Genomic DNA, 27,927 nt, shown 5'->3' on the forward strand with positions numbered 1-27,927 from the left:
TATACTTCTCCAGTATTTTTGTGTATTTGTATGAGGAAGGTGATGCTTACTGGTTCAGTCTGCTATGTTGTTAAAACCAGAAGCCTGAAAGTTACTCTTGCAACCAAAGAGCCAGAGACAGTGAATTCTTTCCAGTCCACTCAAGAATTGTTGGCAGCAAAACAAAGGATATGGATAGAGAGTCTAGTTATAGATCAATACAATGTAAAGAGCTGTGGTTGTGATTTTGCAGAGATGTTCAAAAGCTACTCAGACAAAGTAAAGCATGGAGCAGACAATTCCAACAGGGTCCTGGCATTTTGTAATTATAATCAATTATTCATGATAATTGATCAATAGCTATTTCTGCTTAACAAACTATCTCAAAACTTTTGGCTTAAAACAGCAATCATACCTTATGATTTTGCGGTCAGGAATTTGGATAAGGCTCAGCTGGGTGGTTCTTCTGCCCCACATGATGCCAACAAGGGTTGCTGAATGGTGTTCTGCTGGTGAAGATACACTATCTGGTTGGGTCAGCTGGGACTGTTGACCAGAACAGTAACATGTGGCTTCTATAGCATGGTGTGAAGATTCAGACTTCATATGTGGCTCAGGCCTTTAACAGAAAGTTTCAAAAGACAGGAAATGGACACTGCCAGATTTTAAGTTCTCATCATCTCTTCTGCCCTATTCTTTTCACTGAAGTAGTCACAGAACCCATAGGAGGGGTCTTTTGGCAGGAGATGTACCTAAGAATTTGGGGCCATCTTTCACCCGCCATGGTAAGACAGAGTGCATGGGCTCTGAAGCCAGGCAGGAGCATGGAAAATGTTAAGCCTTTCTAAGCTCCTTCTTACTTTCTGACTCCAAGATAGTTTCTGAGCTTTTGTTTTCCTCATCTGAAAAAGGGAAATATTAATATGGAATCAGATTGAAATGTTTGAGCTACATTAAATAAAATAATGGTAACCTAAAAGTGAACGTCATGAATTTGAACAGAGAGAATTGGAAGAAGGCAATCTTTTTTACAGATATTTGAGGAGGTAAATGCTTAAATTCTGACTTAAAGATTGAGGACATGTTGCTCTTAGGAATAAGGAACTTGCTGCAAGAAAAAAATGCTTATCAAATGATAGACTAATGTACAGTATATTAAAAATAAAACAAAAGTGCTACTGTGAAGAGAACCAGCAGATCATGGATGAAAAAGGAAGAAATATCTGGAACATCTGGGTTGAACCACCAGAGAGATGATCCCCTTAGATGGTAACTTTTAGTGAAATGGTATTAAAAGTGAATGTCAGACTTCCACCACATTTTATTTAGACTTTGAAATATATCGGCCTGGCACAGTGGCTCATGCCTATAATCCTAGCACTTTGAAGGGCCAAAGTGGGTGGATCATCTGAGGTCAGGAGTTCAATACTAGCCTGGCCAACATGGTGAAATCCCATCTTTACTAAAAATACAAAAATTAGCTGGGCATGGTGGCAGGTCCCTGTAATCCTAGCTACTCGGAAGGCTGAGGCAGGAGAATTGCTTGAACCCATGAGACAGAGGTTACAGTGAGGAGAGATCACGCCACTGAATTCCAGCCTGGGTGACAAGAGCAAAACTATGTAAAAAAAAAAAAAAAAAAAAAAAATATATATATATATATGTATATATATATATAAAATATGTCATATATAATATATATATATATATATACACACACACATATATATATACACATATATATAATTACACTTAAACTAAGTGTACAATAAATTATAAATACAGCCCATCCCAGGGTTTCAGTTACTAGCACTTGATTGCTTTATGATGCTCAGTACAGCACATATTGATGAAGCCTCTCTGACATCACCTGCTGCAATGTGAGGTTTCTGTACATTTTAACACTGGCCATGCTGCTGTAGGGAGGGTTATCATTCAGCCTTGGAGATGCTAAGGGTCACACATCCACCTGTGAAGGCTTTATTTGGACCCAGGACAGATTTTCACCCATGGCCATCCTGTTCACACTTCACCAGGCTGGGCTAATTCTACCCACCTTCTCTCTGCCCTGAAGGACTTATCACATAGTTACACCTAGGAGAATTTTCAGCAATCTCAAAATGACTTCCTCTGGAAGTATTTGCAAAAGTGGGATAATGGTAGAGGCACTAAAACTGTTCCTACACTATAAAGCCAGCAACTCTCCTGCCTATAAAATGCAGCTGGAGTAGGAATGGTGAGAATAAGATAAAGTGTAAGGTCTTTTACCTCCAAGGCACTTGGACATTATATCTTTAGACTCTTTGTTATATTGACTGCATTACTCCCAAATGCTTTTTAGAGGAGGGGGGACATTTAGAAAAGTGAATTTCTTATGGTCAAATCAATATGTTGTGGTTTATGACAATTTTATACATTTACGGCTAAGAACCTATCTGCAATCACTTGCTAGACAAAAGTTAATCATCTTAGAATTTAAAAAACATAGTTTATTTTTTTACATAATTTCTGGGATTGGATTTCCCAACATGCAGCCCAAACACCTGCTCAGAGCACAGGCAAAACAGAAGTTTCACCCCAAAGTCAGCAATTTTTAGAAAAACTTGACACACAAAAAACACATAAGAGCTATTATGTTGGACATTCTTGCTGTAATGGCTATATATATATATAAAATTATTATTATACACATACACATTCACGTTTTTCTTTTGAATCAGGTTCTCGCCCTGTCATTCAGGCTAGAGTGCAGTGGTGCGATCACTGCTCAGTGCAGCCTCAACCTTCTAGGTTCGAGTGATCTTCCCCACCTCAACCTCCAAAGTAGCTGGGGCCACAGGCACATGCCAACACGCCTAGCTAATTTTTCTTTCTTGTTTTTGTAAAGATGGGGTCTTGTCACGTTGCTCATGTGGGTCTCAAACTCCTGGGCTCAGGCGATCCTCCCGTTTCAGCCTCCCAAAGTGCTGAAAACTACACACATGAACCACTAAATCTGGCCTGTTATATATTAATTTTAATTTAAAATACCCATGAAAGGGGGAGTCGATTATTTTCAGTACTTAAGGTCCGAATATCGTGGGCTGCTGGGCTGAGGCTCACGACCCATCCACAAACAACACAGAGGCAGACACAGCAAAAATCAGACATTGAGGCTCTCCTCACCTGCCTCTGTCTCCCTCCATCTCTGCAACTCTGCAATGCCCCAAGCAGGAGTCTGCTTTTTTGTATAATGGGCAACCCAATCTTGGCAGGAAACCAAAAGTCAATTTCCAGGAAAGGCAGAAAAGAGGGCTGTAAAAACCAGAGGACCTCTGTGGCCTTGTGGTCACCTCTCCTCTTTTGCAAAGGCACAGCTGTCACCAGAACCCCACGTCTCCACCAGCACAATGCCTCTCAAGATGCTATAAGCGCCTGGGGAAAGCCAGCCTGCTAAAGGACGCACATGTGCGCACGCACACAAACTTCAGGATGGCCATCAATTCAGTTCCTCCTTTACCAAACATTGTGACATGCCTTTTCCCTCTTCTCTCTCTCTCTCTCTCACCAGCCTTTCTCCCCCACCTCTCCCCCTTCACGACTCCCAGTTTTATTAGTATTATTATTCTCTTAAGTGGCACATGTAGTACCACTTCCTGCTCCACCAGGCCCCGCCGAAAGCGACGGAAGCGCGCCCTCCTCGCCGTGACATCTGTCTTGGCGGCAGCCTCCTCAGGCGGTTCTCTTGGCAGCCTCCACGCTGCCACCAGGCCTGTCGGGCGGCTCTACGGCTGACGGGCTGTCACCGCCGCCTCCTCTTGCGGGCTGCCATTTTCTTTTGATTTACCTTTGATTCGGAGGCATTTGCATGCTTTCATCACTTGGTGGACAAAGTCCTCGGCAAGTCCCCCAAGGCTGCTTTCTGTGTAGGCAGCCAGGAAAGGGGCGGATCCCTCTGTGACTTTGCTTTGAGGTCTAAATGGAGGCCCGGCTGGCCCATGTCACGGGGAGCCCGGAAGCGGGTGTAGACTGTCACTTCCCGGCTCCCCGGGAGACGCTGTGTAGTTGCTCCTCGCTTTGGCTCGGGAGCTGCTTCGCCAGTGACAAGTGTCCCCCGTGTCAATTAGTTTATTAATCACCCAGCTAGACAACTTGGTAATGTGGTAATTTCGGGATTAGACTGCACCGAGTTCTTCCTTTTCTGGCTGGGCATAAAAGCTCGTTAAAGGACTTCCCCTGCTCTCCAGAAAACTCTTTGTCGGCCTTTGTGCACATCCCAGTGAAGCCATTCAAAACTGCAACTCCTCTTCCCCGGCGTGCGGACAGGAGGGAGGACAGGGTTAAATTGCTAATCGAGGTTTCGTGAGGTCTGCCAGAGCCGAGTCTCCAACACTTACATCTGTTCAACAATTATTACAGCATTTTTGTCATAAAAAATTCAACACCCTGAGTGTCGTGCTAGCAAAACCTGAAAATTTATGCAGTGAATAGAATAGCTAATTTCTCTGAGGAAATGCAGGAGGAAAATTACAGATTTTACTTAAATTCCAAACACCAGAGTGCACACATCTGACGCCCTCTTTGGATTTTTTGTCACACCACCGGACCGAAGACGTCTTGCCGTCCACCAGGAAGCGGGGATGGCCCTAGACACATGCTCTGACCTTGGAAGAAGCCGTACTGTGAAACTCCAGACTGATCTATGCACCCACCCAGAGTGTCTGTAAAAGACCTCTCTCCCAATTAAATCCACGCGTGGTACAGAGTCAGACTTCGATTCCGGAGCGAGGTTAGCGTGATTGGTTTGCGTTTTTCCCACTCGCTTCTTCCAATTTGCCCCCACGCTTTTAAAACAGCTCCTTGGAGAAAACAGAGGGGATGGAGAAGAGTCCCGACAGCATCGAGAGTCTTTAATCTCCTTAATTCATTCTAATGCTGTTTGATGCTTGCAAAGGCAGCACTGGAGTTTGCCTCTCTGCTCCATAAAGGTCTGGAATATGGATTTTATGCTAAAACTAAAGCTGTCTAGTTAGGATGCCAGCAGAGTGGAACAATATGCTACAGGCGACCCTCGACTGTTCTCCAGGGCCGGAGCCTGACTTCCCCTACTGGGTGTTTGCTACCTTAATCATCGTTGCAGCGGGATGAACAGGAAATTCTTGCACGGCCACCACGGTGGCACAATTAACGTTATGCGAATTTTCAGAGATTCTCGACTGCAGAGAGAGGATACTTGCTCCCCTCTGTTAGTGACTGCCCCAGGGGCCCCGTTTATTTTCCCTAGAATGAGGTGGTCAAAGGGACCAGCTGCCCTCTGCCCACTTACTCTGTCTCATGATAGCTCAGCATGGTCAATATTTTCTCCGTAGGGGCTCACATCTCCTGACCATCTCACCTCAGGGCTGGAGAGCACAGCCACACGCCAAGAGCAGAATCCATCACTGGCATTTATGTCTTAATGAAAGCATGTGCCGTTTTCAGATAAAGTAAACACTGCAGCCATTTCCTCTCGCCAGTGGAGGTTTTTCTCTCTTTCCTTCTGAGTCATACCCTTCTAGAAGGTGCAATGTGCCTTCGGAAGAACCCAAGGAGGCTGTAATTCAGAGGTTCCAGATACAGATGCAGCTCTCCAGGCCCTGTGAGTGGCAGTGACAGAATGAGGAGTCCTCCACCCCCTGCAGCCCAGCTATGCCTCAGGCACAGAGCACCCACCGGGAGGAGGATCAGCTCCACCTGGCTCCCAGGCAAACCACGTCCCCAGGCACTGGTGTCACAGCCCCGGTGCTGCCTCTGGCTCTGTCCCACATGGAGGCTTCCCAGTGGGCCTCATCCCAGCACAGTCCTCCTGCCTGATGTCACCCCCAGTCTGTCCTGGGGCTGGAGAGCTCTGAGGAGGGGACCTATGAGTGCAGTGTTTGCCAGCCAGGGCAGAGCCTAAGTGACCCCAGGTGAATCCTGCTGTGACCTTGCCTGGAGACAATCAGAAAAATAACACAGACACAAGCCACAACCACACTGCTGTCAGAACGTCCCAGGCTCTTGTGCCAAGCACTTTGTCTGGCTTAATTTTCAGAACCGCCCTGTAAAATACATATTATCATTCCCTTTTTCTTGCTGATGAGTCCAGAGTTCAAAAAGATAAAACAAATTCGCCAAGACTGCCCAGCAAGTAACCAGTAGGGCCAAGATCAGACGTCAGACAGGTCAGATGCAGAGCGCCTGCCCTCTCCACCATGCCACCCTGCCCTTGAGGCAGCTTTCCAGTTGAGAAGTAAGTTTAGCACAAGATGCACAACAAAACTGGTAATAGGGCAGACCTGAGGAATGAGGCATGTCTGCGTGTGGGGGGGACCATGCCTGTGCAGCCTGCTCTGCAGAGGAGAAAGGTGGAGACAAACCAGAAGGAACAGGGACTTAGCTTGACTTGAGAGAATGAGGTTTTGAGGGGCATTACTTCCAAGAAATGGTTCTACTGCCCTCTTCCTCCTCCATAGCTGTGGTTTTCTAACCACGTGTCCCATAGAAGAGAAGTTTGAGGTCCATCATGGTGGAAATGGTGCTGCAAAGCTCCCTACAACTGCCAGCATCTTCTCTTATTTATGTTATATGACAGATCTTGATGTCCAGGCCGCAGGAACATCCACCCCAGTGAGATCCCTTTTCTTGACTTCTACCAGCTATTTGCCAGGAAAGAAGGTCTCAGAGCCACGCTGTATCCTGACTGCCTCTACAGCAGGTACCCTGTACCTCCACAGCAACACAAAAGGATTGTTTCTGCTTCCACACATACCTCGTATCATTTGTTGCCACATAAATTCTCCCTAAGCATAGTGGCTGAATGAAAGCAACGAGTATGTATTGCCCCACAGCTTCATAGGTCAGGAATATTTGGGCACAGCTTAACTGAGTCTTCTGTTTCAGGGTCTCCTGCAGAAGGTAGCCAAGGTGTTATCAAGGGCTACAGGCATCTAAGGCTTAACTGGGAACAGAATCTGCTTCTGAGCACACTCACGTGGTTGCTGGCAGGAATCAGCTCCACAAGGACTGCTGGACTAAAGGTCTCAGTTCTTCACCGGCTGGGAATCATCCCCATTTGCTTCTCCCTGTGGCCTTCTCCCTATGGCCTTCTCCATAGGGCAGGTCCCAACAGGACAGCTGGATTCATCCTTGTAAGCAAGTAAGGAAACAATAGGAGACAGGTTGCACTCAGGACAGAAGTCATATCTTTTATAAACTAATCTCAGAAATGATATCCCTTCCTTTTTCACACATCCTGTTCACTAGAAGTGGGTCACTAGGTCCAGCCCACGTTCAAGAGAGGTGCTCACACAAGGATGTGAATATCAGGAGGCAGAGATCTTGGAAATCACCTTACAAGTTGTCTACCTCGCACCTCAACCCTACCCTTTAGAATGGACAGTTTTCACAATGCCGTGACCTCACCTATCACTGGGAGGCCTAGAAAGAACTCTTTCAATTCTCTTCTGCCAGGAACCAATTTTTTTTTCTCACCTTATGGGTGGTTTCTAAAGACACCAAAATACCTGCTCCTCTTTCTCTACAAAGTTTCTGCCATTACAAGGACCAAGAAAATGTGCTGTAGCATCATAGCCCTTTACTAAGCCCCTGCAACAGATCAGACACTGAACGAGACCTTGAAATATTTTCTCTCAATTAATCCTTTAAGCAGGTCTAAGTGGCAGCATTTATTGAATGAATGAGGACTCAGAGGCTCAGTGAGGGTCAGGAACGTGCCCAGTGCCATTCATCCACATATGTAGTGGAGTCTGAATTCAAACACAGGCTGTGTTTTGTCCATTCAGCCACAGACTTCCAGAAATATTCCTGAAGCTTCATTTCAGAGGAATTACACATTCATTCTAGGTCTCATTGCATTCAAAGAAATTCTCACACATGCTACTTATATGGCAACCTAAGGTTTAGCGTAACTGCATGTTCTGGAGTTTTTAAGTGAATTATGCCATTTTATTCATTCAATAAAACAATTCTAGAAACACATAGATAAATATGTATTGCTTACATTTATTTGAACCACATGGCATTACCATTGCTAGTGGTCAAAATATCAAATACCAGTAACTCTATAGGGTTTAGTCTAATGTATTTTTGCTCATATTGATGCTTACAGATGGACAAATGAGTCTTTCATATTATAAATAATCTTTATCTACACAACAAACTTCTATAGACTTAAAAAAAAAAAAAAAGAAACAAAAGTTTCCTCTCTCTGTGGATACCAGCATATGGCAAAAGGAGCAATACTTACAATATTTAATGAGCATCTCTGCTTGGACCTTTACTATTATATTGTATTAAATATTTACAACAGCTCCAGTGTAGACACTGTGATCCCAACTTTTATACTGAAGATGAATCAAGTTTAAAGAGGTGGATGATTTGCTCAAAGTCATGCAGTGAACTGACAGAATCAGCCTCATAACCTGCTAAATGTGCTTGACTCCAAAGCGCATGTTCTCTCCATTCAATTTTTGTCTTAGCAAGAATCACATACTGGGAATTTGCTGGAGGCCATGGAGTTCTGCCTGAGTTAGCTTGCCCCTCTGTGCTGTTGAAACATACATAAACACCAAAATACCAAAGCAATTATGGCCACTGGAAACAAAGCCATCTCAAAGATAAAGTGCCCGCTCTCTATTTTAGAGGTGACCAAGAAAAGATTGTCAGTGACTCATGAGTGAATTCTGAAGAAAGGCAACTTGACTAGCAGAAGAAGATAGTAGAAAATGTCCAGCTATACAATCTGCAGATCCCTTTAGCGCCTTGGTGGCTGAACCATGGATTATAAGTCCTGGTGATAGTGTCTACCCTTTTGAGTACCTTTATTTATTTATTTATTTATTTTGGAGACAAGTTCTCACTCTGTCACCCAGGCTTGAGTTGAGTGGCACCATCTTGGCTCACTGCAACCTCCACCTCCCAGGCTCAAGTGATCCTCCCACCTTCCCACCTTAGTCTCCCGAGTAGCTGGGACTACAGGCAGGTGCCACTATGCCCAGATAATTTTTGTATTTTTTATAGAGTTAAGGTTTTGCCGCATTGCCCGAGATGGTCTCAAACTCCTGTGCTCGAGGGATCCGCCCCTCTCAGTCTCCTAAAGTGCTGGGATTACAGGCATGAGCCACTGCACCGGGCCTTGGGTACTTTTGTAACCTGCAGAACTACCCCCAGTTTCACGTCTGTTCATTGATACCCTCCTCTTCTGTGGCCATTTAGAAGGCTAAGACTCCTCAGTGCCAATTAATGAATAGGAGTAAGAATCAAAGCTAAGAGGACTCTGCATACTAAGACATAAGGAAAGCACAAACTCAAGAAAACTCCAAGACAAGCACTGAGAGCAATGAATTTAACAGAGTGTAATTCGAATAAGAAGAGTCATAGATTTCTCAAATAATCCCAGGGCAAAATTTTATCCAGGAAGACTGAATTGAGGCCAGAGTCTGAGAAGATCATTTACCTGCATTATACCTGAAATATGTCAACACACTTTGCATTTCAATGTGGCTTCTGGATTAAAGTCCAAGAAGATTATTTTGAAAACAGTAAAAATAATAGTGAGGAGAAACTCAATCCTTATTTAAATAATACTAAGCATAATAAAAGCAAACCATGCCCAAAGAAAGTATAAAAATGGGAACCAGCATTATAAACACATAGATGAAGAGCATACCTGAGAAAGGGATTTGTTGTCAAAAACCGAAAACATTTTATGAGGTATTTGCTTTGTGTTCTTTTTTTTTTTTTTTTTAGACGGAGTCTCGCTCTGTCACCCAGGCTGGAGTGCAGTGGCGCAATCTCGGCTCACTGCAAGCTCCGCCTCCCGGGTTCACGCCATTCTCCTGCCTCAGCCTCTCCGAGTAGCTGGGACTACAGGCGCCCGCCACCACGCCCGGCTAATTTTTTTTTTGTATTTTTAGTAGAGACGGGGTTTCACCGTGGTCTTGATCTCCTGACCTCGTGATCCGCCCGCCTCGGCCTCCCAAAGTGCTGGGATTACAAGTGTGAGCCACCGCGCCCGGCCTGCTTTGTGTTCTTTCTAAAATATAATAAAATACATTTAAAAAATGAGGCATAATAAGAAATAAACTAGTTTTACCGTAGCAGGTTCAAATGAAGCCTGAAATCTAGGAAGGAATCTGAAAGAAATTATGAAAGAATCAATAATAGCTCATACTTACCAGGAGCTAACACTGTCTCAGACATTGTTCTATGCACTTTACATCTATTAGCTCAGTCAAATCTTCGAACAAGTCTCCACCTTGGCTTTTTCATAAGGAGACTGGGACACACAGAGCAGTTAAATACCTTGGCCAAGTCAAAAAAACTACTAAATGGAACAGGTGAGATTCAAGCTCAAGCAGCCTAAGCCTGCACACTCAATCTTCACATGGTACTGGTCTAGAGAACCAAAGAACATAATCTATACAGCAGAAAATTAAATCAGTAAATAAAAAGCAAACAAGAAGGCTTCCAGGTATTTAGAGCAAAAGTCAGAAAACCACAGTCTATAAGCTTAATCTGGCCCACCACTGGTTTTTGTAAATAAAGTTTTATTGGAATACAGCTATACTCATTTGTTTATGCATTGTTTTTTGTACTTCAAAGGCTGAGCTGAGTGATTGCACCAGACTTACGCCCTAGAAAGCTGAAAATATTTTTTATTTAACCTCTCACAGAAAATGTTTCGTGATGCTTGATTTAGAGAAAGAAGACACAGAGATACGCCTTATGTGAGAGAAGATGAAGATATGGAAGACACAGTAAAGAAGCAGTGTGTGAAGAGAGCTGACATTTCAGAGGACATGACCAGGGCCAACAGAGTAAGTGGTTCATCAAATACGTCAAGAAGAATTCAGAGCTGAAAATATCTGAGTTTGTTCCTCAGAAGGGCTCAAATTATTCCAAACAACCATTTTCTAAAGAAACTCCTGTCTGAAAAGAATTTTGAATCTCTGGGGAAAAACTATTTTTAAAAATTGTGAGAATGGCAGTAGGATGAACAGATTATTTACAAAAGAAAAAAAAAATGTGGGTAATCTCAGACTTCAAATTTTTTCATATCAAGAGTAAAGTGAAATACAGTCTAATGAGTTTTGAGAAGAAAATTACGCAATAATTTTACACCCAAGGGATGATTTGTAAAGGAAAAAGAAAGACACTCAGCTACGCAAAAATAAAAAACGTATACTACCACTATACTCATGTTAAAAATAGGGATCTGCAGATATACTTGAAATGACCGAGTAATTAATCAAAATAAACAATTCAAGAAGAGAGAAAGCATGGTTCAGGACAAATAGCAATAAGCGTAGATCACAACTACTAAATACTAAACATAAGAATTAAGTCCAAATTGGTTCAGTAAGTACAGTAAGAAAAACTACAATTGAAACATTAAAATATAATATTAAAACAAAATATATGGCTTACAAACAAACCATCTCAAGAAGAGCAACATAAATCTAATGACAAGGGAAACTAAAAAATAAATGCAGTTAAATCATATATAAATTAATTATAGACTGAGAAAATAGTGTTAATAAATAAATGTAAGAGCTGGTATTTAGAAATATACAACACAACAAATAAACCACTATTAAATCCAAATTAATAATGTCACAAATAAATATGCAAATTGGATGTGGGAAATTAGATACAACATAAGTTTATAAATTAGAAAAATACAGATGTGCAGTCCTACATAAAGACATATATAAAGAAAATATAATGAGATAGATGAATTTTCTATTTACTGTCTAATTTTTTGCTGTGTAGATTCTGTTCTTTGGTTCAAGAATTGGAAAATTCCGGAAAGTTGAAATAACAAAAATTAGTCCAAGAAGAATTAGAAAACTTTTGTAAACCTATAGCCATGGGGGAAATAAGGAAAAAAATCTTTAACATTATTATATCCCCAAAAGACTCCTAGGCCAAGTAATTTTGCTAATTCTTCACAACTTCAAATAATAGATAATTATTATTACTTATGATTTAATCCAGAGCACACATAATAATGTAAAAATCTTTCATTCATATTATAAAGACACTTTACACCCATATCAAAAGCTAGTAATGGACGGGACAAAAAAGAAAACCAGGTATCTAAATTACTCATGAGAACACACGCATTGTCTTAAATCAAATACTAGCTCACTGAATTCACATACACATTAAGAGAATCCCAGGTATTTTATTAAGAATATAAGGAAGGCTTAATATTAGCAATCGATTAATTCGTCACATCACACATTAAGATGTCAAAGTTGAAATAAAGTATATAAATGATTCCATCTTTGCAGAAGCCAAAATAAATTTTATAAATTCAACATCCATTTCTTAAAATATATATATTTTGAAGCATTTAAACAAAAGTCTGTATAATATGCAATGCTTGTATTCCAGATACATTCCCGTTCAAGTTAGGACAAGGACAAGGCCTCCAGACCCAACCATTCATCCTTGGCATTGTTTTGTACATTCCAGGTATTTTATAAGACAGGAAAAAATAAATTCAAGTTATACAAAGAAGAAGAAGAGTAGTCATTAATCATCCATTACCAGTGATAGTATGAATCAGTAGACAATATATCTAGAATATCTTACATAGTTAACTAAAAGAAAATATGTATAGCTTTAAGCCAGTTCAATAAATTAACCAGACACAAGATCAACAGCCTGGTCAAAACTGGGTTACGTGAACCATCTTAGCCCACATCACATTCAGAAGAAGCACAAATACAACATCCAAAAAGAACTGAAAAATGTTAACATCTTTACTATTATGCCCCAAGAAATGTCAGTTTTATATTATATTACACAAAGGAAAACTTCGACCTAAGGTAGGTGATATTTAAATTAAAGTAAAATAAATAAATAGGAGGACTTCTGGAAAACGTGGATGAATACTGAAATAAATTCTGGGCCAGTAAAAAGTCTCCCTAAATGTAAAATACGTGGTATAACCTGCTATGATCTGAATGTTTATGCCCATGCAAAATTCACATGTTGATATCCTCACTCTCAAAGTGATGGTATTAGGAAGCTGGGCCCTTAGAAAGTGACTGGGCCCTGAAGATTCCACCGTCATGAATGAGATTCGTGTCCTTTTAAAAGAGATCTTAGAGAGATCTGTCACCTTTCCACCATGTAAGGTTACAGTAAGGTGGCCGTCTGTGAACCAGGAAGAGAGCTCTTCAAGACACCAAATCTGTCTAAGTCTTGATCTTGGACTACTCAGCCTCCAAAATTGTAAGAAATGAATTAATTTTGTTTCTTAGTTTATGACGTTTTGTTGTAGCAGCCCAAACAGACTAAGAAAAAACCCTTCACAAAATTGGTCAGTACACCTGGCCAGATAAAAGTTTAAAACTTTCTCTATTGGATGCCATCATCAACAAAATTAAAAAAAAAATGAAAAAGAGAAAAAGAATGTTTGCTACAAATATCAGGAAGAACATTAATAGCCTTTAGACACAAAAATATCCAACAAATTAAACCCACACATGAATATCTCAAAAAAAAATGGGCAGAATGCATAAATATACAACTTGAAGTAAAAAGCATATAAAGGCCAGTTGCAATGACTTTCACCTGTAATCCCAGCATTTTGGGAGGCCGAGGTGGGTGGATTACCTGAGGTCAGGAGTTCAAAACTAGCCTGGCCAACTTGGTGAAACTGCATCTCTACTAAAAATACAAAAATTAGACAGGCATGGTGGCATATGCCTGTAATCCCAGCTACTTGGGAGGCTGAGGCAGGAGAATCACTTGAACCCAGTAGGCAGAGGTTGCAGTGAGCCAAGATTGCACCACTGCAGTCCAGCCTGGGTGACAGAGTGAGACTCCATTGCAAAAAAAAAGCCTATATAAAAGGCCAAATAAATCAAATCCATTCATTGATTCATTAGCATTTGAAAAATTATTTTACAAAATTATGGAGATGGTAGTAGGGTGAACAGATTATTTATAAAAGAAAAAATGTGAGTAATCTTAGACTTCAAAATATTTTACATCAAGGTGAGATCCCTCACCCTTCTACTGTGTAAGGTCACAGTGATACAAACCAGAAAGTTAAAACAATAAGGAGTTGGTACTTTGTACTTGGTTACTTTGGAGAGGGGTGGTGAGACAGGAGCCTTTGCTCACCAGTGTTGGGAGGTTTACTGGACTCCACTCCATGAGGAAGGGGATCCCCCCTTTGAGCTTGCATGCTGGCATCTTGCAGTAATCAGTAGAAATACTCACTGACGCAAGAAGCACAGTTAACCCTCCAGAGGTAGTATGTTTAAGAAGCTTAAAATATTTATCCATTTTTTCTCAGTAATTTTATTCCTGTGAAGGTATCTACAAAAAAAAATCAAATGTTTAGGTAAAAATATAGTTACGTGGCCAGGCGCGGTGGCTCACACCTGTAATCCTAGCACTATGGGAGGCCAAGGTGGGCGAATCGCTTGAGGTAAGGAGTTCGAAAACAGCCTGCCCAACATGGTGAAACCCCATCTCTACTAAAAATACAAAAAAATTAGCTGCGCTTGGTGGCAGGTGCCTATAATCCTAGCTACTTGGGAGGCTGAGGCAAGACAATCACTTGAACCCTAGAGGTGGAGGTTGCAGTGAGCCAAGATTGCACCACTGCACTCCAGCCTGGGAGACAGAGCAAGACTCTGTCTCAAAAACAAAAGAAAAAGTTACAGGAATGTTTACTGCAGCAATATGTATAATTTAAATAAATGAAAATAGTGAAAATGTCTAATAATTAGGGTAAGTTTATTTCCATATTAATTACAGTTTAGGTGGTTTTTAGAAAATGATTGTTGCCCCAAATATTTAATGGTATATAATATGCTGATTACTGAAAAAATAATAATGCATATATATATGTGTGTGTGTGTATGTGTACATACACACACACAACCAACTTTCATGAAAGAAATATGTGGGAATATACACACACACACACACACATATATATACATGAACAAATAAATAGTGTGCTCCGTTTCTATCCCAGTCCAACCGAGCCTTCCAAGGGACAGTCTGACTTTCATAGCTCAATTTCTTTATTCCTCGACCTCATTGTAAAGATTGGGGCAAAAGTAAGTCAAGGTGGGCTTGTTTGATTTACATGTGAGGTAGCCAGGCAGTTTTAGCAAATAAAAATACAGGATATCCAGTTCAACTTGAATTTCAGATAAACAATGAATATGTTTTAGTACATCTCAAGTGTTCAATGGGATAAACTTATACAAAAAGTTATTCATGATGTGTCTGAGATTCAAATTTAACTGATCATCCTAGATTTGATCTGGCCACCCTAACAGAGAATGACTGAAGAGAATAGGATGAAAATGAGGACAGTTCAAAGGACCTGGGTTTCTAATCCAGTTTGGGGAGGTGGGAAAGAGAAAGGGCAGGGGTGGGAGAGAGAGGGAGACGGGAGAGGCCTGGTGTCGGGAGTGGGGAGAGGAGCCTTGGGGAGACAGAAGCCAAGCATTTAGAAAGATTTCCCATTTCCTCCTTGGATAGCAGACTGGTGCTTCTTCTGAAAGCCACATCATGCTTACCCAGGCCAGAAAAAGGCCCTACTCAATGTAAATGACCCAGAAAGGCAAAGTAAAAGGATTGGCAGGATCAACATGGAAATGCCAAGGGTGTAGCCAGATGTGATTTTGTGTTCATCTCTACACTTGTCTGCATTTCCCAGATTTTCTACAATGATGGGCACAACTTGTTTTGTAAACAAGACATACGTGGAACTTGTTTTTAAAACCTAACCTCACACAGACCAGATGTTTGTCTTCTTTGACTAAGTGACCCTAACTAAGGGAAAGGGTCACCCTGGGCATCCTGGCTCAAGATGCTAACACCAAACTGCCCCTGTTGGCCTCACAGGCATCTCCTACGAGACTGGCCTTTCTGTCAGATCAGGATCTGAAACACCAGGCTTGTGTGTGTGAATAAATGAGTCCACCTGCTCCACCTGAATGGGTCACTACAGATCAAAATCACTCCTGACCCTGAAGAGCATCCGGAGCTATTCTTTCCAAACTGGCTAGACCGCATTTCAGACCCTTGCTGAAAAGGAGAAGCCCAAAATGCCTTCCTTGGTCAAGCCTGGGTTCCCTCCTTCTGCACTTGTTCCCTGATCCAACCTGTTGCTGCCTCTGACACACATGGTCACACCTTGGCTCGTTCCAACTTGTTCTTTTAACCCCTAATTTGAAGGAAAAACTCTGTGAAGTATACACACTGCACCAGGCCCTGTATCAGGAATTTCACCTGCATCAGCTAGTTGAATCTTCTTAACAACACGTAAGGCAGATAGGAAAACCATCATTTTGTAGTTGAGGCTGAGTAACAGACCCAAAGTCAGACAGCTAATTAGGTACTGGAGCTCAGATTCAAACACCGCCTTCTTGGGTATGAATACTAATACTGTTTCTACTGAGTTGTTATGATGAGTACCAGCGAGTCATTTCTGAATGAAAGAATAAAATCCATATGTCCAGACAAGAGGCAGACATTAGCTTGGCCACAATCTTTATGTGACCTGAAGATACATTTGGTATATCTTGCATGGTGTCTTTAAAAGGTTTTAAATAGATTTCTTCCCTTAAACATTTGGAGATCTGGCATCCTAAGCCAGATGTGGGGCTTCTTTTGAAGGAATCAAATCTGGCAACCATGGGTAAGAACCTTCTAGCCTTTGAGGTTGCATCGCTTCCCCTGGTGGCCTGTCTGCAATGTTCACCTGCCTCCACACTGGGGGTATTTGCAACTGCTTTCTCATGCCTAATCAAATGGTTTTGTTTTTATTTCTATTTCACTTCACTTCAATTCATTCTGTCCCCATGAAATATACTCTAACGAGGGTCTTCTATAGCCCAATTTTCTCCTGCTTCTGATTGGCTTTCTCATTCATCTGTGAAACTTCCCTGGCTGCCTCATGTAAAGAAGTCATAGCCCCTGGTACCCACCTCCAGGACAGCCTTATAACAACACTGATCCATTAGTGAGGGCCTACAGTGTGATGGTCGCTCATTCACAATTAATACTCAGCAGGCTCCACGTGCTTATGGGTAAAGACAGGAGTCACAGGCAGGCCAGCAGCGTGCCTGGCCTGGGCCTTTCCCACTGGGCATCCTGCCACCACCCACACTGTCATGCCACACAAATGTCTCAGTACATGGGCTGGTCTGAGCCCCTAGGAGACCAAGATCTGCTTGAGCACCAGGAAGCCCGATCTGTCTGGGTGTCCCAGTGCCTGGTGCTGAGTTTGGTGCATGGTAGGTGATCCACAAATGCTTACGGATAGAAAGAAAGAACAAAAGAAAAACAAGAAAGGAGGGTGGGAGGGAAGGAGACTGGGTGGAGGGAACATTTGCATTGACTGCCCCTGAGTATTCAAAGCAGCACCTGAAGCACACATCCTTGCAGTGGCAGTAAAACAAAGGTAGAGAACAGCCCCTGGACGGTGCACGGTGCTTGCGTCCCGTTTCCTCCTGCACTGAGTTGACCAGCTGTATGGAGATGACAACATGGTCACTAGACCCACTTAGACCTGGACCATATTCGCCGAGAAACAGATGCAGTCAGCCACCATGGCATAGCAGCTATTCCATAACAGATTAGATGCTGGAGTCCTGAAAAGTCGTTCAAGGAAAAGCTATCTCTTTCTTTCCTCTGGAAACATATCATTAGCCTTTAATTTAAGTCAAGGTGGAAGTAGAAGAGGGCAGTCGTTGTAGGAAATCTGAGCAGCGATGCTTTAATCCCATTTAGGGACACTTTGAGCAATGACTTATAGATAATGAGAGATTTTAAATTCTTTGGTCAGTCTCTAGCTAAAGGCTTTTTATGGGGGGAAGAATGAGTAATTCAATGCAGATGATCTAGCCTCTTATAAGCTTTTATTAGTGATTTGTTGGACATGGATAACATAAATTTTGCGACCAATCTATTAACAACCTGAATTGGAAGTTGGTTTTCCTGCCCTCCACAGAGCATTTCAGGAACAAGTGTAATAACCGGAGGATCAATAAATCCTATTTGGTATAGTATGCGAGTTAAGTGAACAGGACTGAAGTATTTCTATTTATTGAATATCATGTCAACAAATTCCCATTTCAAGGATAATAAAACAAGTTACAGCCAATGTCAAGGTTTATCCATACAAAGCATAAACAATATGTTTCACTTTAAACAAAAAAAAAGTGCTAATGTTCTTTAAAATAATCCATATTTTGATCCACTCTCCCAAGTAAAAATAATTTTGCATTGAATCTGTCAGCTGTCGAGACACATTATGTCCCATAAAAAAGACAGCAGCTTTGGGAAGAAAAGGACCATAGTAGTAGACCTCCTCGTTTATTGAATGAAGCATGAGGTTAGTTTACTCAAGGTATTCATGTAAACATGGACACTTAAAAAATAAATAGAAAAGAAAGAAAGGGCTAAATTTACCAGATGAGGAAGAAACTTAGCTGCAGAGATATTTCTAACCTATAGTTCTCACACACAGTGTAAGAAGTCTGAAAAATGAAATTTTAGTCATTAGAACTTGACAGCTTCCAGTCATAATATGCTGATATGTGTAACGGGAATTAAGAGATTCTACCAGCGGAATGAACGTTCATAATTTTTTTTGAAGCAAATCATTTATTTCAGCTCCGTGAATCACAGTGCGGCAGCAGATCACCGGACATTTATAAATGGCATAATACAACTTTCGCAGGCTTCGTGTCCTTTCTTAAGTAGATTCCACTTACAGACACTAATTATTGGTTGAATGGAAGCACTTTCTGTGAGGCAAAGCAAAGGAGGTCTATTCTGAATGGAAATAAGCTTCCGGGGGCTTCCAGAGGGGCTGGGACCACTGGAATTCTGCCCTTTGGTAACTTTCTAAGGTGATTTTGAGTTTTAATTGGTTCACCTTCTCAGGGAAGGACCACAGCCTCCCCCAATTCACTCATCACCAACAGACACTTATAAGTGTTCTATGCATCACACATTGTCCCAGCTACAGGAACACAGAGAGGGTTACGAGGAGGACTTCTGTCTCATTTAACTCCTTCTGGGGATGGGGAGAAGAAACGTTTACACCAGTAAACACGCGGAGCTGACACAGCAGGTCAGAGATTGTCAAACACTGAGCAGGAGCCTCACCTGGAATGCCAAGATCTCCGTATAAGAAAAGGCCCTGGGGTCAGATTGGCTGGGTTCAAGTCCTAGCAACTCCATTAATAAGCTACGTGGCCCTGGTCGAGGAACTTGACCTCTCTGTGTCTTACTTTCTTCCTTGGTCAAATGGAGTTGATCACTGGGCTTCCTTCTTAGGGCTCGGTGAGAATGTAATGAGTTGACTGACATACAGGAAATGTTTCTGGCACATGGTGAGTTGTCGGGTCATCGTATTTATTTGCTGGGACAATGGTGGCAGATGATGAGGCACCATCACAGAAGCTGCTAGGGAGGGACCAGGTGGCCCATAGAGTATGAAGTCAAAGAGGGTTATTCTTGAGCCGTAAGCTCTAATGGAATTTCCTTGGGACCTGTGGCCCCTGTCTTCTTTCTGATTTCTCCCATAGGATACCTATCCTATGCCTGCCCCACCATTGTATTTTGAGAGCAGATAACTTGCCTGATTCTACAAGTTTACAGCTTGTAAACTTTCTTCTGTGGGGCCCAGCAGACGTATCTGAGGAATCTTTTCAAAAATCTGCATGAACTTTCTTCCTTGAAGAAAGAGGAATTTTGCCTCCAAATAAATCATATCTTGAGTTTCACCCACATCTGATTTAGATGCTATTTAGATGAGCTTTGGGACTTAGAGTTGATGCTGGAATCAGTTAAGACTTTTGAACACGTTGAAACGGAGTCAATGTATTTTGCATGCAGGAAGGACATGTTTCGAAGGGCCAGGGGATACAGTATTATGAGCAAATTGTGTCCCCCCACAAAAAAAAATTCATATAGAACAAGTCCCCCCAGTATCTCAGAATGTGGCTGTATTTAGAGATTGAATTTGTAAAAGTGTAATTAAGTTAAAAATGAGTCCACCAATCCAATATGACTGGTGTCCTTACAAGAAGAGATCAGGACACAGATACAGAAAGAGGGATAACTGTGGGAAGACACAAGGAGAAGGCGGCCATCTACAAGCTACAGAGAGAGGCCTCAGAAGAGACCAAACCTGTGGACACCTTGACCTTGGATTTCCAGCCTCCAGGACTGTGCGGAAATACATTTCTGTTGTTTAAGCCACCCAGAAGAGTGGAACTTGTTAATGGCAGTCTTAGCAAATTCATGCAGATTTTTGAAAAGATTCCTCAGATACTTCTGCCTGGCCCCACAGAAGAATCTTGGTTGTTGAGAATCTTGGTTTCATATTATGTCATGCAAAGATCCTGGGAGGGCAGAGAGAAGTAGTTCCAGCCCGTCTCACGCAAACCTCTAAGAGCTGTTGCTTATCCACAGAGTGACCTCAGGTGGCTCAAGTTGCCCCTCTGGGTCTCAGCTTCCGCCCCTGAAAAGGAAGGTGTCAAACAATACCACCCACCACTATAGAGTTTTCTAGCAGTGGCTTTCTGTAAAATAAATCAAATGAAGTCCTCCATCTTGGCCTTTCCCCCAGCAGTGGGGTTGCATAGAAAAGAAGACAACAGGTTAGCAAGAAAAATGTGGTTTCTGTGGGCCAAAGATCCCCAGCCTAGATGCTGAGAAAGTGGGAGGAGGAGAAGATAAAGATTAAACTAGAAATCACAAACTTAGATCCAGAAATTGCCATGGGGCCCAAGACAGTATTTCACACATCTGAAAATTTTCATCCACCTGTCTATTTGCAGCTTTTTTAAAAAGTGTTCTGCTGGGCCCTTCTCTGCAGTCACCGGTGATGGGGAGAACACACTGATGTGTCTTCCGGCCCTGACTTGATGAGAAGGCAAAGACAGAAGCAGGGGCACACTGCCCTGCATGAAGTGGTGGTGCTTGTGGGGTAAATCAAGTTTTGGGGGGATCTTTGAGCTGGCACTTGACAAAAAGCCCCAGGGGGAGTTTGGAAGCCTCCGGGCAGCGGGAATGAAGAACCAGGGGACTGGAGGCCACTTTGGGGTAGGGTTTACTCACTTAGGAGAGGGGGGCAAACTCAGGTATTGCGGATGCGGGTTTTTACTCACTTAATTTGCATTCTTGCATTCAGTCTCCACCGCAAAGCCCTGAGAGGCGGGTTAAGTCATTTATAGGGTGATTAATTTTCTTGCGAGGGATGTAGGCCTATTCCCAAAGGCCTCACATAATTCAAAACTAGCACAATTCAAGATGAATTCTCTGGAGGAGGAAATGTAAAGTAGGGTTTGCATTAGTTCAAAATCTGTGCATAAACTAAGACGATTGATACATTATATATCACAATTTCAGATTTGCGCTATTCAGATTTGCAAAACACCCAACCACACCCTGTACATCTTTTGGGGCCAAGTGAACTGATTGGCAGGTATGAAGATGAACCCTCTGTCCTTAAGCATACCTGGGGTCAGTGTGCCCAAACCCAGATCACCTCCCCTGGGAGCTTCTCATGTTCATCTCCCCTCCTGCAAGTGAGGATGTTCTGAAGATCGTTTACCTGTAGTGAGACAGGGCAATTTAGTGGCCAAAGTTTCAGCTCGGACTTCAGACAGACATGGGTTCAAGTCCTAGTTTAGCTGTAATCTTGGGTACATAACTTCGCTTTTTTACTTCTTCGTCTCATTTCCTGTAAAATAGCAATTATAATCATCACACCCACTTCAGAGGGGAGACTTCAGTGTTAAATCAGAAAACAAATCTCATGCACATACTTTTGTGCCTGGCGCATGTATATACTCAATAAATATTAGTGTTGTCTGGCATGGTGGCTCCTGCCTGTAATCCCAGCATTTCAAGAGGCCAAGGAGGGCAGATAGTTTGAGCCCAGGAGATTGAGGCCAGCCAGCCTGGACAACATGGCTAAACCCTGTCTTTATAAAAAATACCAAAAAAAAAACAAACTATCCAGGCATGATAGTGGGTCCCTGTAGTCCCAGCTAGCTACTTGGGAGGTTGAGGCTGCTGTGAGCCATGATTGCACCACTGCACTCCAGCCTGGGCAACTGAGTGAGACCCTGTCTCGAAATATAAATAAATAAATAAACAAACAAACAAACAATTAGCTGGTATCATTGTTAGTTTAGATATTCCATGTCTCGCCTCCTTCCCTTATACAATACAGGAGAGCTACCCCTGTTATTATTCCCACTTTATAGGCCAGAAACTTGGGTGTCAGGAGAGACTAAGCGGTTTGCTCAATTTTTATAACAAGAAAGATAACAAGAAGGTCAGAATCCAAGCCCACCTGGCTGCAATCTCCATGCACACTCTCCACTCCAACTCGCTCCTGTTGGAGGGGACCACAGAGGACCAGATTATGATGACTGCAAGGCCACGGAGCAGGACTGGGCCTCTCCAGCCACTGCACTTTCTCATGGCCCTGCTACCTGTGTGACAGGTTAGCACAGATGTGCTTCGTGGACGCTGCTGGCATTTCAATAATGCTGGGATATTATGCACTGTAAAAACAGAACATCATTGCTTACCAGGGGCTTATAAAAATAATTGCGATCCAGGCTGGCCTCTGTCACTAGTAATTTATCGCATTGCTCCTCTTTTTGTTAATGCAGTTTACACGAGTCAAACGAATTATATGTAAATTGGGAAGCATGTTAGACTTCAAGTCGAGAAGTGATAAGCATAGGTGTGAATAAGATATTTTCGAATTTTTCAAATCCCAAACGGAGGTGGGTGATCTGTTAGTCATGGGAGAGGGAGGTGCTCGGGAATGGGAAGCAGGAGGCCCTCCCTCCAGTCTGAGAAACCAAGGGTGACTCTCCATGCTTCCGGCCCACATGACTGCTGCTGCTGCTGCTGCTGCTGCTGCTACTGCTCCTGCTGCAGGGGCATGTCCCAAAGGTGGCCCGGATTCCAGCTGCCCTTCACCGTCGCCAGACTGACACCAGATCTTTAGCCTGACAGTCAGGGTCCCTCCTCCTGGAGCTCCCGTCTTGCTCCTTGGCATCCTCCCATCAACCTGCTATGCTGCTGTCTTGTGCTGAGCACATCACAGCCTAAATGCCTTTGCTCCTACCAGCCCCTAGGCCTAAAGCACCCCTGCTTCCTCTTCAACACGCCTGCATTCTGGGAGTCCTTCTAGACCCATTCCCCACACCTGGGCTGAAACCAACTGTGATCTGTCAGAGCTCCCTTGTCAATGCCGTGCTTTCTACCCAAGGGTCTGGAAGTTTCTTGAGTGCTCAGGCTGTGTGTTCATTCCTTCCACCATGGGTTCATTCACTCTTTGATTTGATAAATGATCCTTGAACATCTTCCATGTGCAAGACTTTGTATAAGCTTCTGAGACCCTGGTTCAGGTTCCCACCCTCACCTGCACCTCACTGTGCAAAGTAGAATGCCTTATGGTTAAGAGGAAGGAATGAACAGGAAGAATTACGTTCATTAAACCCACTTTTAAGCTTCTTATGCTATGCTAGGCCTTCTCTTTGGCCTCACACTCAATTCACCTGATAGTCTTATGAAACATTACTTCCGCATTTTGTTGCTCAGGAAATTGAAATTGAAGATCAAAGAAAATAAGTAACCGAGATGATGCCACAGAGCAGGGACTCAACTTCAGCCACCCTCACAACTGCACCATGATGTTTATTTAATAAAAGTCTCAGCTGGGCACAGTGGCTCATGCATGTAATCCCAGCACCTTGGGAGGCCCAGCGCCTTGGATCACCTGAGGTCAGGAGTTCGAGACCAGCCTGGCCAATATGGTGAAACCCCGTCTCTACTAAAAATACAAAAATTAGCCGCGTGTGGTGGCGTGTGCCTGCAGTCCCAGCTACTCAGGAGGCTGAGACAGGAGAATTGCTTGAACCTGGAAGGTGGAGATTACAGTGAGCCGAGATTGCGTCACTGCACTCCAGCCTAAGTGACAGAGCAAGACTCCATCTCAAAAAAAAAAAAGTCTCATAAACCTACCTTTGCAATGAGTGAATGCATGATGGAAGTGCATACACTCACTGAGGACTTAATGAAAGGACATGTGGTCATTCGTATAGGAGATGGAAGGGATGGGCAACATACAAAGATGTGCTTGCAAAAACTGCTAAATAGTTTGGCCAACACGTTATAAGCCAGGTCTTCTTGTTAGGCTTTGGAAGATTTAATTGAGAGGTCCCAGGTTGTAGGCCAGTTCAGTGAGTCTCAGACAGTGGTCTTCTAATGTGACTTCTGGAGCTCCAATAGTTCCAGGTAGTTCCAGAACACATTTGAGATTCCGGTAGAGAAAAATATTATGATCACCATTCGATTTGTCAACAGGCACACTAGAAAGAAGGAAACCGTCTCTAAATTTAAGTACTTATTCCCTGATGATCAAACTTCTTGAGGGCAAAATATGTTCTCCCTGTCTCCCTGGTACCACTGTATCTCTCAAAACATCTAGCATATATTATTCATATCACACATTTGCTGAATTCCTGAATGAACAAAGGATGAAGATCCCACAGCAGTTCCCAATCTAAAGAAAATTACAATATTGCCCCAGATCTTGAAAATAATTATGAAATTAGCCAATGCACTTGTACTAGCTAACCTTGTTGAATGTCTACTGATTGCCAGGGACTGCTCAGTGAATATTAAACTGGTTCTTCTCATAGCAAGCCAAGAAGATGGTCATCATTATTATCCCGATTTCACAGATGAGGAAGCCAAGGACAGATAGGTTTAATTATTGGCTGTATGATAATTAACAACAAAAGGTAGTGGAGTTGTTCATTCATTTATTAAGGATATATTGAATGAGCACCTGCCACTTACCAGATAGATCCTGTCCACAGGGATCCAGAGGGCTGAAGACATAGGAAAGGATTCACAAGGATATAGAGATGCCCAAGATGTGTGCTCTGCTCCTAAAGAGGTTCCAGTCCAGGGTAGAAATAGGCCTGAGCCAATGTTAGGTACAAGTCCTGGTAAAGCTCAAAGTGAGGTGGCATGGGAAGCCAAGGAAAAAATAATCAACACACCTGTTGTGAGACTGCATAGAAAATAAACCTCTGAGGTCAGCCTAAAAAACGTAGCTATAGGAATCATGAGGACAGGCAAAGGGATGGGGGACACTTCCCAGCCAAATGTTGCAGCTCGTGAAAACGGGTGGATTTCTGAAAGAGCAACTCTTACTCTGTTCAGTATGTTCTCCACAAGTATGACCAGCAGCTCGCTCCCCTGCCTAAATCTTCTCTAGCTGGCCAGTACATTAGGAGGAAAGATCTGAACCCTCGTTCTGACCTGCAAAGCCCAGCACGAGCCAGTCCTTGCACCTCTCTCACTGCATCTTACACCACTGTCTAAATTGTGACCCAAATGCCAGCCTCCCTAGCCCTCTGTCAGTGCCTAATACTATCCCACCCAAAATTCAGTCGCATACACCTAAACATGTATTATCACGCTGCAGGACTGCATGGCTTCAGGTTGGAAGGATGGCTCCACTTCAAGGTGCAGACCAGTTAGCATTGGCTGTGTGGCTCAGCTCCATATATCTCTCATCCTTCTGGACCAGTGGGCTACCCAGGACATCTTCCTTCCACGTCAATAGCAGAGGCACAAGAAGGTCAACTCCTCCAAAAAGGCGCATGCCAAGGCTTTGCTCATATCACATCCATTAACATCCCACTAGGCAAAGCAAGTCACATGGTCAAGCCCAAAGTCAAGGCAATAGAAAGCAAGCTGTTCAGTAAACTGTGTAGGCCAGTGAGGGAGGGACAGGCAGTGAATATTTACTGACCAGTTACCACCATCTTATCTCAGGACCTTTGAGTGCTCTGTCTTCTGGTCCCTCTGCCTGGAAAGTTCTTTCTTCTCTCTGCCCCTCTCCCATTCACCTACACAGCCAAGTCTTCCCTGACCCAACAAACTAAGTCAGGTCATGCTATACTCAAGCCCTAAGAACACATTGCAATTGTCCCTCATTGCACTTGCCAGGATGTGTAGCTGCATGTGTATGATTACTCAACCACAGTCTGCCTTCCTATAAGGGCAGAGACCACATCTGTTCATGTTCATCATAGCAGCTCTATAGTCAGCACCCAAAAGCAGTCATTGGATGAATGAGCTCAATAAGTAGACTCATGGAGGATGTCCCTGGCCACATTTGTGTTATTAAAAAGTGAATGACACAATTCACTTTTGTGGCAGAGCATGGAGCATGGAACAGGGTGTACAGGATGGAAAAGAGAGGACCACAAAGAGGCTGCTGCAGTGGTCTTTCATCAGAGATGATGGTGGCCCATTCACTCAAATTACTCATTCATTCACAGAACTGGGAACTATGTTTGTGAGGCACTGGGACACTGCCTCATAGCACTTACTCCCTGTGGGAAGAGTTCCTCTGCACAAGCAGCAGCTATCAGATGCTGTGAACTCCAACAGGAGGGGAGAGGAGGGAAAATGCGGACAGTGGGTAACAAGGGAAAAATGTGGGAAACATTCCCAGGAATACATATATTCCCTCAGTGTGTGGCAGAGGCCATTGTTTAAAATAATGACACAATTACAGAATCAGTGCCATGAACCACTTTCCACAGGACAGAAGAGTACATGGAAAAACTTACTCATGACCAGGAAGCAACTTGAAATCAGGTAAGCTTGAAACTATGATATCGTTCTCAACAGAAGGCACAGGGTCCATGGGGAGCTTCTGTTCCCTCGGACACAGGATTGAGAATCCAAAGCCCTCAACATTCACCAAGATTGATTACAGCTCTAGTCATACTAACTACCCGTTATCAAAAACATACATAATTTCCAACCTGTCAACCATCATCTAAAGTGGACATTATTTGATTGATGAGGAATTTGATCCTCAAAAAAGTTGTGTAACTTCTTTAAAGACATACAGAGACTGAAAGAAGAGCCAGGATTTGACCCAGGACTATTGTGGTGGACGCCTCTAAGATGACCTCAATCCCCTCAGTTCCCCAGTGTTCTCACCCTCTGTAATACCCAGCCCTTGAATATGAGCTGGAGTTGAACTTAAGGACTCACTTCTCAGAAATAGAAAACTGAAGAAACAATAGATGTGACTTATGGTATTGGGTTCCAAAAAAACCTGTGGCCTCTTTCTTTCTCTCTCTCTCTCTGTCTCTCTCTGTCCCTCTCCTCGTAATGAGCAAAGAGAACTGCCATGTTGTGGGTAGCCCTGTTGGAAATGGACATATGTCTGTGGCCAAAAACCGGTGAGAACTTGAGGTTCTTGATCCACTAGTCCATGAGGAACTGAATCTTACCAACAGCCATATGAGTGAGCTTTGAAAAAAAAAGTCCCCAATCGAGCTTTGAAATTATTGTAGCCCCAGCAAACACCTTGGCTGCAGCCTTGGGAGAGACCCTGAACTAGAGGCATCCAGCTAAGCCACACTCGGATTCCCAACCCATAAGCACTGTCAGGTAGAAAATGTGTGCTGTTTGAAGCTGCAAAGCTTGGGGATAATTTGTTATGCAGCAGTAGGTAGCTAATACATATGTCTAATTCCATACTTCCAACCACCAAACCAACAGCTTCAGAGAGCCTTCCCAGTTATTACAGCCACTAACCCACCTACCCCTGACCTAAAAGATAGAGCAACTCAACAAATATGCACTTAAGTTTTGGGTGGGAAAAATATATATATTAGAATGCACATCTCTAGCCAGTTACTGTGACTGAACTAATTAGTGCAGTTTAGTGCCTGCTAGTGTTTTACAATGTTTTAATGAAATTATTGTCATTCAAAATGATTGTTACACCTTAGCCTGCCTCAGTCTGAAAGTTCCCTAAGGTGCCCAGCTCATTAGGTAAACCACAGTGAGGAAGTGTGC

This window comes from Hylobates moloch, unplaced genomic scaffold, assembly GCF_009828535.3.
Source record: "Hylobates moloch isolate HMO894 unplaced genomic scaffold, HMol_V3 SCAFFOLD_16, whole genome shotgun sequence".
NCBI classification, from domain to species: Eukaryota; Metazoa; Chordata; class Mammalia; order Primates; family Hylobatidae; genus Hylobates; species Hylobates moloch.